This window comes from Maniola hyperantus, chromosome 1 (genome assembly GCF_902806685.2).
Source record: "Maniola hyperantus chromosome 1, iAphHyp1.2, whole genome shotgun sequence".
NCBI lineage: Eukaryota > Metazoa > Arthropoda > Insecta > Lepidoptera > Nymphalidae > Maniola > Maniola hyperantus.
In genome coordinates this window covers 5,186,360-5,200,220 of record NC_048536.1, presented here as the reverse complement: position 1 = coordinate 5,200,220, position 13,861 = coordinate 5,186,360, and the positions used below count along the sequence as shown (strand labels likewise).

At 38.4% G+C, this 13,861-nt stretch overlaps 1 long non-coding RNA gene across 1 annotated transcript in view; it reads right to left on the bottom strand.

The window, feature by feature from the left end:
- Positions 1-5,387: 5,387 nt before the first annotated feature.
- Positions 5,388-13,861, bottom strand: part of LOC138403209 (uncharacterized) — a 394,515-nt gene continuing 386,041 nt past the window's right edge. The window contains exon 5 of the long non-coding RNA XR_011237494.1: positions 5,388-5,542. This is a non-coding gene — a long non-coding RNA (uncharacterized lncRNA). The remainder of the gene's footprint in view (positions 5,543-13,861) is intronic.

The following is a 13,861-nucleotide window of genomic DNA, read 5'->3' as shown; positions in this document are numbered from 1 at the left end:
TAAAAATATACATTAAAAAAAAGATTCCGACGAATGGAGAACCTCCTCCTTTTTTGAAGTCGATTAATGAGCGCGATGGTTATCATTCAGTGGACACTGAGTTAGCTGTTAGCAGGTATCTAGTACCTACATTATATTGTGATTAATAATTTCAAAAAATCTAAGTAGATTTAATGCAAGTTTTCACGAATATTTTGAAATTTGCAATAGTACCTCAATCATAAGCTGTTTCTTCTCAATCATAAGTGGATAGATCTTAAAATAGTGCTATTCCTTTCTTATTTTTTTGTCATTTGTTATTGAAAATGTAAAAAATTAGGGTGAGTCATTTATTTCTGCCTAAGCCCAGGTAGGTAAGTATAAGTAAATAACATGTTTTACCTATATCCGTGTAATAAGAACATGTTTTACCTATATAAATGAAGGGTATCATTAAGCAAATTAAATGTTCCGATAATATTAAGCTTGCAACGATGGCAGCTGGTATCCGAGTGGGACCTGGAAGCCGCAACCGGTGGGCGGACTGGGCACGATTGTGAGCCAAGGACAACCCATTACTTAATTGCAGCTTATCCTCAGCAACAGCTTTTTGTTTTAATCTAAATATATAAAAGGAAAAGGTGACTGACTGACTGATCTACACACACAACTCAAACTACATGGCGGATCGGGCTGAAATTTGGCATGCAGATAGCTATTATGACGTAGGCATCCGCTAAGAAAGGATTTTTGAAAATGCAACCCCTAAAAGGTTGAAATAGGGGTTTGAAATTTGTGTAGTCCACGCGGACGAAGTCGCGAGGATAAGATAGTAAAGAATATGTAACGAACGACAATCAATAAAACTCCAATTCTATTGAGCCACATAAGTAGGTATAGTAGGTATGGTCGAGATGGAAATCGAGGAGGGAACACCCCGCACACCCGCACAGCCCCCGCGCTCACCTAGTGCGGGGGAGCGCGGGTGACCTAGTATGGCCGGGGGGTCCCCCCGGCCCCCGCTTTATACTCCGATTGCCATCTCAACCTGTCACGTAATACCTACCTATTGCTTTTTTTAATGAAACATTCATCCTTTTTTATTCAAACACGCATGTAACGATAAAACAACGGCAAACCAGCAAAAATAGATTTTCACAGCTTTTTTGTACAACCAAGGAAAACGACTTAACCCGTCCTCAGGTCTCCTTTCTCAGCAAGGAACGAGAGCGTTACTCGCATCTTATTAATTACTTAGCCAAATTGCTTAATAGCGTCAATTAAAAAACAATTTCCATTATAATTTACAACAGAATGGGTCTCTCGAGGCATTTTTAAAAAACTACGACTTAAAAATGGCACTAAGGAGTCCTGTAAAGCGAAATGCACTTATTAGCTGAGGAGGGCGGCCTGAGAGCTACGCCTAATGGTTGCCATTCATGGGTTGAATGGAGACATAAAATTGCCAACAATTATATACTCTCGCAATGATAACCGTGGATGCTTCAGCTTCGGCAAACGGGAGGTAGATTTAGATTTTCTGGAACATCGCCATTTTCAAAAGCTTGGAAGCTTCCGGAAATGCTCTACGGTTTTAAACGTTCTGTTTAACGTATTATATTATATTCTGTATGCATCTTGGTTCTTATTTATTTGTAGTAAAGATTCTGGATTCCAAATGCGAATTTAATTTTATATATCCAACTTTTCTTTGGTTTTCTTATTCGATAAGTAATATATAATAATACGAATAATAAATTAGGCCGTTGGGGCCCCAAATGTGCTAGACTGGTGACCTCATAAGCGCAGCGTTGGAAGACCCCCCACTTCGTTGGCGAGTCGTTGGGAGCCGCTGAATTCAGGCAACCCAAGACCGTGGCATATGAAAGTCCCTACAAGAGACCTCTGTCCAGCTGTGGATCTGTCTATCGGTTAATTAGTTAATAATTATGAAATTAGATGTGTTGATAATTGTTGTATTAGCGATTGAAAAATCAACCCTAAAACGGGTAGCTTTTCATTATTCCGCACATAATATGTATCTTAAACACAATAACAATAGTTCCAAAACATATCCACAATCTGGCGATGCTGTCAGTGGGCGCGAGTGACGTTACAACATGGCGGCAGGTAGGCAGGAGCGGAGATAGGATCCGGTCATCCTGCCCATTTCCGGTCTTCACGCGGCCGTGACGCTTCCGGGCACGCGTCGCCGCCGTTGCGCACAGCGCGCTATGTTAACTAGATGGGACAATCAATGTAGAGTATTTTATACTATCCGAAAAAAAATACATTTGCCGGCAAAGCTGGATTTTTCAGATCAAGAAAAATCTCGAAAATTGCTACTTCATGCAACCTTTGTTTGATAGAAAACTTGCCATTTACCGCTGAAACTAGTGGCAGAAACCCATTCTGAAAAAAATCGTACTTATCTTACGACAAACTTAACTCGTACGTATTGTAGGTACTTAGTAGGTACTCTTACCACTGAACATTGCTAAGTTGATTCACCTAAGTATGCTGTTCCATGGTACTTACGTATTTTGAAATAGAGAATGATGGCTTTTCCAGTTTGGAGTTCAGGCTTGGATCCAATGTTTGCGTCATGTCGTCACCCGCCGTCCGCAAGATGAGTTTTGTGAAATGAATTCGTTCATGGCGACAATTGAATAATGCTGCTATCTTGGACACGTCCACTCGAGTTTGAAAGTATGCACTGAGTAGGTACAGAATTCCGGAGTTATACTAGTACGCTTAGGTACACTAGAATTTGAGCCTCAATAGCGCAACGGGTAAAGGAGTGGACTGAGCCGAAAGGTCGACGGTTCAAACCCCACCCGTTGCACTTTTGTCGTATCTAAGTACTCCTAGCACAAGCTTTACGCTTAGTTGGAGAGGAAAGGCGAATATTAGTCACTTGACAAAAAAAAAATTTGAATACCACCTACTGATGCCGGCGACTTCGTCAGCGTGAGTTTCGGTTTTTAAAAATCCCGTGGGAAATCTTTGATTTTCCGGGAAAAATTTCCGATTTGATTTCCGGATTTCGAAAATTCCGATTTGATTTCCGGGTTCCTCCGTTGCGACGTGATTGAAGGACAAACCAACAAACAAACACGTACATTACTTACTTTCACATTTATAATAGGGGTAGTAGAATAGAATATTGATGTCATTCTTGCACTTTTTAATAAGTTTAGATTAGCATAACAAGGTAATTAGATAAGGCTAGCTTTAAGTTTTATTGTATTAAAAAAAAAAAAGCATAACAAGGTAGGTACCTTAATTATTTAAGGTTAAGTAGATTATTTATCTAAGCTGCTGGAACATCTGAACTGACCACCAGATTTCTCAGAAGAATCAGGTAAGAGCAATTAAGACTAGAGGGGTGATAAGATCGGCCTTCTATTCGGGAAGTCCGGGGTTCGATCCCAGGCCTCTAACTTTCGGAGAAGAGCGTTTTAAGTAAATTAAATACATACCTATCACTCGATACGGTGAAGGACAACATCGTGAGAGAAATCTGCATAGTTGGAAGTTCAATCCGCACCTGACCAGCGTGGCCAAATCCTTCTCATTTTTAGAGGAGGCTCAGCAGTGAACCGGTGATGATAAAAAGAAGCTGTTTTTTACCTATAGTAATTAATGTGTCAAAGGTCTACTTTCATGAAAATCGACGGGTTAACCACAATATGTTATCGTTAGGTTCTTTTTACCTAATTAAGGAACTAATACATCAGTTACACTTAGGCTGTGAAAGGATTCCACATTTTGAGTAATATTTTATTGACAGGTGCCCATTGAACCACCTGACAGCGGTCATGCCCATATGTCGAACTTTAAACACACGCAAACTTCGACATGCCGATTACCTACAACTTGGGACATAAAACTCAGAAACGTCCATTGCCGTTTAAACCCTGGCTCAGTTACATACTCGAGAAATATAAAACGCTATGTATAACGCTCAATTAAAAAAATTGAAATGAATTATGAAACATTTTGGTTCAGCAGCGAGCGATGGTAAAGTAATTAAAGCAAATTAGAGTCACATTTCCTCCGACGCCTCTTAATTTACTTTTCTTTTGTACAGTGAACGGCATGTGCCTAGTGGTTGCAATCATTACTTTAGAAGCCATGCTAGCTAATGAAGCATTTCCTTGTAATTGCGAACTTACATTATAGCATAACCTATGTAGATCAAGGAAAGTCTACCTGTCTTCTTAATTAGGCCCCTTATGGGCTTAAATTTTAAAGGATTTTAAAGTCAAAGTCTTTATTCAAATTAAACGAACTTCTTTGTTCAAATTCAACAACCAATAAAAGAGATATTATAATGTAGATAACGGGTACAATACTACCTACAATTTAATTTATTGGTTTAATTTTTATTGGACAAAATCGCAGCTAGCTTAGATGTTCAAATACCTACTACCGTACACGGCAGAAAATATTGTAGGTACATCAACCTTTAGAAAGAGATAGCGGTTTCGTAGAGCGCTGTCTCTGTCGTTGAGACCGACAAAGCGTCCCTTAGGAATGAGTGACAGAGAGAGCGCTTTACGAAACCAAAACCTCGATCGAAAAAAAGGTCGATGTACAATATTTCCCGCAGGCTACTGTATCATCATCATCATCATCATTATCATCATCATCATCATCATCATCATCATTAACCGATAGACGTCCACTGCTGGACATAGGTCTCTCGTAGGGACTTCCACACGACACGGTCTTGCGCCGCCTGTATCCAGCGGCTTGTAAGGTATTGTTGAAGGTGACATAAAAATTTAATGAATGTCTATAAGTAATATATGTAGGTATATGTCTATGATGTCTACCCAAATAAATAGTCAATGTAATTGACTATTTTGCTCACAATTTTAAAAGCATCCCATTTATCATAAAATAGCACGGTCGTCGTAATTGAAGGCGGATGTCCATATCAATTTGCCTGTAAGACAAATAACACCTTGTGTGAAGGTAACTGTTCATTTTTTACTCCGGAACCTATAGTTAATTTATTACTGGTTTAAACAAGTATGGCGTCGACAAGCGTGTCGATTTATATTTTGTTTTTACATCATTCCCATGTGATGGGATGGCAAGGCTGTTTGACTACCTGGCACTTTGTGCTAGCGACCAGCAAGTGAGCCTACCTCACAGCTTTTTGAACGCTTTGTCGATGCAATAGTCACGAGAAAGCATTGTCACATTGATAAATTGTTCTTGGTCGAAAGTTTGGTGAATTTGTATATTGTGATAGACACAGCTAATGTAGCATGGTATGTAGGTACTATGTAGCCCTAGTCTAGATATTAAGATGACAATAAATTCTAGCTTACAGGCGGACTAAGCGTAAGGTAAGGTAGGGCTATAATGAAAATACTCATAATACTAATTAGTTTTTATTGCTTAATAAAATGTACTAGGTATTCAAAATGGTAACAAATAGTTTATCAATGTTTTTAAGATTTTCTCGAAGGTTTTTTAATAATTTAACATAGGTTTGTGACTATCGATGTGACTTTCTTGGGCTATCCGTCGACACAAGGTACCGTACCTGAAACAATACAAAAAGAAATTAGTACGTAGGCACCTACTTGCGAAGTTGCGGGCGCCATCTACATAATCTTAGTAAATATTAAGTAGTATAGGTACATAATATTATAATTAAAAACTTCCTACTTTTTGGAAATCGGTTAAAAAGGGATAAAATGCGCTACCCAAGACACTCCTAAATGGAGTTATTCATGGCACGTGGCTTAAAAAAATAAATTTTTCGAACAACCACCGTTTAAATTGTCGTTCGTAAAATAATTTTCGGTGTGTCGTGCGGCGTGGACTATTAGCGATGGTAATGACGCATAATGACAATAAATAATCGGTACATTAAGGGACGTGTGCGAGACGCTCCCGGCCGTGTTGAAGGACTACATTTTGGGCCACTTTGCGGGCGATACTGATACTGTCATTATGTGATGTTTTTCTTTTAGCAAGTTTCATTGTTAATAAGAGTGGGATTTTTAAAATATTTTATTGTTATTCTTACAGCCACTAAGGCCCACACATTTGCTTCCCTAGCCTGTGATTATACCAGTTAGATATTCGTGCCAGAAAAGTAGCTCAAGCAAATAGAAAGTTTGCTTGCGGTAGTACTTAGTGTGCGTTCAATTTTGTAGCTTATCAACTGATTTTCCTAAATTGCAACGTCTTTTTAGTTTATTAGTTCGTGCGTCATGGACGTGGTGGTAATGACGCATAATGACAATAAAATAATCGGTACATTAAGGGACGTGTGCGAAACGTGTCCGTAGACTAGGAAAAAGGTCGGATTTTTGAAAATCTCTACGGTACAGAATAGGATAAAAAGAATTTATATTTTCGCTAAGTGAAGCCATGGGCGGTCGCTAGTTATTTAGTAAGTAGGTACAAAAAAATATCATTGAGTCAACAACATTATACTTATATTTTTAAAGGTATCTTGTCGTCAATACAAAAACAAAACCTACGGGCACCGTTTTAAGTAACGAGGAAAGAGCCTACTTGCAATGGCGTGGTGGTTGAATATCGTGGTTGAAGCACGTGAGTGAAATATTTCGTGTCGTGCGATGCGACTGCCAACGGCTTGTTGGTCTAGTGACGTAGAGTAGAAGATCACGTGACTCACGTGCTCCTTTGCGTCAGGATAGCACGCTGTTTATGTGCCTGCCATACTATTATAATTCGTCATAACCACTTACGGGCAGCGTTTCGCGTATTTAGAACACCTACGCATTCGCACGCGGTAGCCAAATCATAACCGCGCCTTTGCGCCTGCAGAATTAGCACACTGACGCGTTCGCATGTGGTAAACAAAAATCAGTACCCTTATTATAAATGCTAAAGTATTTTTGTTTGTTGGTTTATTGGTTTCTTGGTTTGTGCTTCAATCACGTCGCAACACTCGCAACGGAGCAACGGATTGACGTGATTTTTTTTGCATGGATTTAATCAAAGACCTGGAGAGTGACATAGGCTACTTTTTAAGGTTCCATACCTCAAAAGGAAATACGGAACCCTTATAGGATCACTTTGTTGTATGTCTGTCTGTCTATCAACAAAACCTATAGGGTACTTACCGTTTTTAATTTATTTTTATTTTTTAGGCTCGACAAATCAAAAGATTTGTAGAGCAAAATGTCGATAAAATAGGATTGTAGTACGGAACCCTCAGTGCGCGAGTGCCGTCAAGTGACGTAGCAGGAGATCACGCAAATCGCCAATCGCTCGTGAAGCTCACGTGGTAACTGATGTGGTGGTAGAAGCATGGGAAATGTCAAGCAATGAGACTGTATACCTAATAATATGTTTGTTGTGGGTCAAGTGACGTAGTACGAAACCACGCGCATCTTTAACCAGGATTCACGTGCTTTTGCGTCAGGGTAGCACGCGGTTTATTTGCCTCCCATAATATTATAATTCGTCATAACCACTTACGGGCAGCGTTTAGCGTATTTAGAACACCTACGAATTTGCACGCGGCGCGGTAGCGAACGATTTACGCCTTTAGGACCCTTCCGTAAGACGAGCGCTGCGACGTTGCATCGTAGAGTTCTATGACAACGCACAACGCAACTGCCACAAGTAGACACTAGTCACTTACTAGGATGGTAAAAATTTCTATGTATTATTTAAAATATTTTTCTATCGAAATACATATTTTTGAATTGAATTTCGAATCGTGGGAATTTGTATGGGAATTGCTTGAGGTGCGTCGTCATTCTTGCGATGCGACGCCGGCATTGCAACGCAAATATTGTAGAAGGGCTCTTAGGGCGAGGCCACAACACTACGGTGCGACATCGCATCGCAAAAACGATGCCGCATCACAATGCGATGGATTGACGCAACGAAAAATTTCATCGCTTACGGCATCGTACGAGAAAACTCTGGCCATCCATCTCTAGTGAGCCATGGACCGCACTACACGTGGTTTCAGCCTTACGCTATTACACTTTACGGAATAACGCTTTTACGCCTTCAGTAAACGTAGGCACCTTCCGCAATACTTGCGGTGCGACGACGTCGCATTGCAAAAACGATGTTGCACCTCAATCTGATTCCCATGTATTCCCAGGGTGTCTTGAGCGTTATCGTAGAATTTTATGAAGATAGTGGTTTTGTAGAGCAGTGTCTAAGTCGCTGAGACCGATAAAATTTCATATACTTACTTGGTGACATTGAGTGACAGAAACAACGCTCTACGAAGCCGAACTCTTTTTCTAAAGGTCGACGTAAAATATTTCCTGCCGGCATCGATATAAATGACAAGATATGGTCAAGCGAACAAAATTTTTCACGGTTTTGGAACCAAATAAATCAGCACCACCTCTTAGATCCTAAAGCGACCCGTTTGAAATCCAGACGTCATTGAGGTTGCATTAGTGTTAAAGCACCAATGAGTCGGTGCCATTTTGTTTGTTCAATAGCCCGGTCCATACGAAGTAATATATAAGTAATATATATGCCTGCCGGCTATAATTATTATTATAATATAATTTTGCGACAGCAAGTATTGTGCACCTGCAAGTAATAACGACATGACACGACGACATTATCCTTTGGCTTATAGACGTTGATGTTTTTGTTGCCGCATGTAAAGAGCGTCGGTATGCTATAAGGGCTGTGGCGTGGTAGAAGCACGTGAGTGAAACCTGAAACATTTTGTGGCTGTCAATTTGTTTATTACGTTCTAAGAGGGTGTGGGCCAAGTGACGTAGCAGGCGGTCACGTGAATCGCTGACCAAAGTTCACGTGTACCCGTACGTCAGGATAGCAATCGGTTTTGTGCTCCCCATTGTTAAAACGTCACTGCCTCCAAATAATCAATACGTATAACAATTCTTTTTTAAAATCCATTAAAGGCAAACGCTTGACCATAATCACACCTGATGGAAAATGATGATGTGTCCTAAGATAGGACGCATTTTCCTAGAATATACCTACCCGCGTTGTAATTTTTCTTGACTCGCTGATTGATTCATCAACGCCTAACCTAAACCTGGGCCTAGAAAATACAGAGGAAAACCTGTATAAATAATGTAATCGTCCAGGCCAGATTTTTCAAAACTTTCAGGGGAAAGGGAATAAAGAGAATTTATATTTTTTTAATTCTTTATAAGGAGCGCGGACAACATGATAATGGAGGAATTGGTGAACAAAACGGTGTTATGGCTATGTTATACTTCTGATCAAAACCTTTTTTAGGGTTCCGTACCCAAACCATTTACCCTTTGTATTTAGTATTTTACAAAAATAAAAGTAAACCAAACAACAACAAGTAAGTAAGTAAAACAGAATAAAATAATTATTTAAGGGGGCTCCCATGCAATATTTTCATTTTGCAACATACCGATTTTTTGCTTGATTTTATAGATAACTAGCGACCCGCCCCGGCTTCGCATGGGGGCAATGTAGATACTAATGTGGTGTCAGTGAGGAGTGATCAATAATCCATACTTCCATACTAATATTATAAATGCGACCACCACCGCCCGCGCCGCCTCCGTCTCGTTTCGTTGCGCGTTAGTTTTAATTTTACGATATATTATCATATATTTTATTTTAGTTTTGGTAATTTTGGTCTTAATTTAATATTTCAGATGATCAACTATTTTATTTTGATAAGAATTAATGTATGTTAGTAAAAACACCTTTGAAAGTAAGACTTTGTTTCAGATCACTTTTGAAAATCATAAAATCGATTATTGTGAGCCAACCTTAAAAAATAAATATATGCGCTAGCGCGGATTTTTTTCTAGAACTTTTTAAGAGAAACAATTTCACCATACATTGTTTTCGTGTAACCTTGACCATTTAGGCAGCGCACGCCTCGGAAACGCTCAAATGAGAGGATTTTTTCCGACCTGATTCACATTATTGCAATTTCCCTAGGGATCTCTAATTTTTTGAGTATTAAACTATACCTATAAACCTTCCTCTTGAATCACTCTATCTATTGGTGAAAACCGCATTAAAATCCGTTGCGTAGTTTAAAATATCTACGCGTTCATACATACATACATACATACAGACGCGGGAAGCGACTTTATTTTATACTATGTAGAGATGGTATAGAACCCTTCGTGCGCGAGTCGGACTCGCACTTGGCCAGTTTTTCCTTTAATCGAAGCACTGCCACCGTTACCTATGCTTCTATAGTACAACAAACACATATACAAAATCGTAAACGATTTTTTACTCCGTGGTAGTAATGGTATTTCTAAGTATAGAAATACTTAGAAGTAGAAATAAAAAGATTTTTATTCAAATAAGCTTCTACAAGTAGGTACTTTTGAATCGTCAAATGCATCTCCCACTGGTTCAGAATGCTTTCATACCGAGAAGAACCAGCACCAAACTCGGGCGGTTGCCCTTTTCAGAGATTCGATTTATAATAATAATAATAATATTATATCATGTGTAAAAGTAATTGCAGTCAAAGTCAAATCCACACTCTTTTCGCATCAACATAATCTTCGATGCTTTTTTTCAGGAGCATACTTTTAATAGTAGGTAGATACAGGGTTGCCTTAGTTTTTATCATGAAAGGCACTGCGCCTTGGTTATGCCGGTGTGCATTGCGCCTAAGAGGGTGTGCCGTGTGGGTCAAGTGACGTAGGAGAGCACGTGAATAGCTAACCAGGGTTCGCGTGCTCGCGTGCGTCAGGATTGCATTCGGTCCTGCCTCCCAAATAATTTCTCATAACCTCGTGTCACGTCGTGCGACGCCTTTCAATTAACTCATTACTTTGTAATAGCCTTCAAGTGACGCAAAAGAGCACGTGAGTCGCTAACCAGATTTCACGTGGTCCTGTGCGTTGAAATGGAGTCCTGCGAATTTCGGAGAGTTTCGATTCCAGAATCCGGAATTTCGCTTTTTAATGTCAAACAAACGGATATATGGATGGACTGGATGAAGCTATAAGGATTACTTGTTTTACTACAGAGCTTTTACTACTGTTTTAATTAAGTACCTACCTACCTACTCCACTCCTACCACTCCTTGCCTTCCCTCCTTTCCTTAATTGAGTTTTCCTTGAGATAATTCCGTCAAAATAGGTTCAGCTGTTTCGTAGCCTATGGCATAATTTGCAAAAAAGTCATTTTGATGGATAAGATTGTTTTAGCGGTAGAAGCTTTTCAAAAGAATTGTATCAAAAACCCGATTGATTAAAATAAACTTAATGACTTTATATTAAAATCTTATACTTTAAATATATACACAGTTGTATAATCCATAGTTGTATGTTATACCTATAGTTGTATTGATAGGCACAAAGACTTCATTTAACGAGGCCCCTGGTCTAGGCTTGCAGCGTCACGTCTCGTAACGAAGCATTGCTCGATGACAGTCTTTAGATGTGCTATAGAAATAGAAGTTAGATCCAACAGCCCTATTTGAGTCAATAATTTTGCCATTATTTAGTAAGAACATAATACCTATTAAAATAGTAAAAATTATATGCTCGGATCCCCTTTTCTTAGAAAACATTGATCAAAATAGTGCCTTATTATAGGTAAGTATTCCTACATACATGTACAATGTATACTGTGGTACAACTAAGACTAGTTGAATCCTACTATTATTAAATCTTAAAGTGAATTTATTTATTTGATTTTTGGCCGCAACGGAGCTACGCGCGAATCGACGTAGTTAAACACATGGACAGTATAGGATAGGCTACTTTTTATCCCGGGAAATCAAAAAGTTCCTTCAGGATTTTTAAATCCGATTTTTAAAGCCTATTTTATTTTAATATCTAGTTAAAAAGCTGTATTTTACGTAAAACTACTAATCACTTACATCATAAGTAATATTATTTATTTTTCTCATTGACTTATTAGACTTTTTTTTCCAATACGATAAACGTGGAAATGTGAAACATATTATGCGGAGTATCGTTGGGATGCGCACTTGATCACATTATAGTTTTAAATTATTCGGTGCTTGACCCTACATTTTCGTGCTATAAACAAGGAAAAAAATATTTTTGTTATTTTTCGGTGGCAAAATGACGTCATCTACTGCATCATATTTTGCTCCTAAAATATAAGACAATGCACACGTTACAAATTCATTTCATGCGTTAAGCTTGATGCACACACAACGCGACGGAAACTGCTCGGTCACACGTCACAATGCGCGCGTACGTGTGCACAATTTGTAATAAGTAAAAGAAATTGTGTAAAATATGGCGAGTCTGCCTACCGCCATAGTTTGATACAGAACCTAGCTGTGACGATTTCAATAACATCTGATTGGCCAACATTCTCCGCAGTGAGAATTATTGGTTAAAATGCAGTTATAGCAAGAATGCCACAAAATCAGCCAATCACGACATAGTAATAACTAATACGACAATAATAGGCTACTTGACTCATATCTAATTTTGTCCAATAAATGATTATTTATTATAGTATTTTGCTTAAGACAACGAAATATATCAATAACAATTATTAAAAACGCAGGATGGATATATAAATCCAATTTAAAAAAATTCAGTTTTTATTTTTATTTGAAACTCAGAAAACGCTGTCAGCCATGATGTGACGTCATTAAATATGTAAACAAACAAATGTCATCCCTATTGACTAACGTAGTATCCATATATATAAAATTTCAAGTCCTGACTAACTTATATATCAACGCACAGCCTAAACATCTAAACAGCTGGTTCTAGATACATGAAATTTGGTGGGTGTGTTCTTTGTAGGTAAAGAGAAGGTATCCACTAGGAAAGGATTTTTTTAAATTCCACCCCTGAGTGGGTTAAATGGGGGTTTGAAATTTATGAAGTCCACGCGGGCGAAGTCACGAGCATAAGCTAGTTTTTATATATTTCTAAAAACTCATAGTAAACAAATTATCGTTTTCACTTTATAAATTGAATAAGTTATTAAGTAAGACTTACAACAAAGTGATCTTTGCAAAAATAAATTTGGGTTGCAGTCGTTAGTCATATAGGATCCCTTTAAGCAAGTCTTCGCGTGTTACGCATATTTATTTCACTGGGCACTCTAATCCACAACTTTCCTGTGGTCTTTATCGATGCGTTTTTACATTCTCGGATGATACAATAACGATAATTACTATATTTTTCATGTAAACTAGTATAGAAGTCATGTTTATTAAACTTTGAGAGGTTATGCTGTTGTTTACAAATGCATGACGTCAGAGCACAGATAATCTATCGGCCAAACATGGCCGACAGTGTTTTCACCTGTCTAAGAAAAATATATTTTTAAATTAAAGTTTTACGGTTTTTAGGGCGCAAAAAAATATAGTGTTAATTTTTTTGATCTAATAGGACAAATATTAACCATTTAAGACCTACTTAAAAAAAGTGTCAACTAGCCGATTACAACTTTCGCGCTGAAGTGTGCGACGCCAACGCAACGGTGCGCGTGAACTCGTTGAACAATTTCTGTCGCGGCGCGTGATATCACGTGTTGTGTGTGTTTCAATCTTTATAAACTGGGTCATGTGTGAGTCGGACTCGCACGCGAAGGGTTCCGTATTATCGTACAAGATTTTTTTATGCCTATCCACAAATTCAGAGGTTTCGGATTTTTTCCTTTACTAATCTGTATATAACACTGACTGACTGACTGATCTGTATGTTTTTGATCAATAAAAATAAATAATTGAATTGAATTGAAATAATTGATCTATCAACGCACAGCTCAATCTACTGGGCTGATAGGGCTAAAATTTTATGACGTAGAGATCCGCTAAGACAGGATTTTTGAAAATTCAATCCCGAAAGGGGTAAAACAGAGGTTTGAAATTTGTAGTAGTCTACATAGACGAAGTCGCGGTCATAAGCTGGTTGTGCTA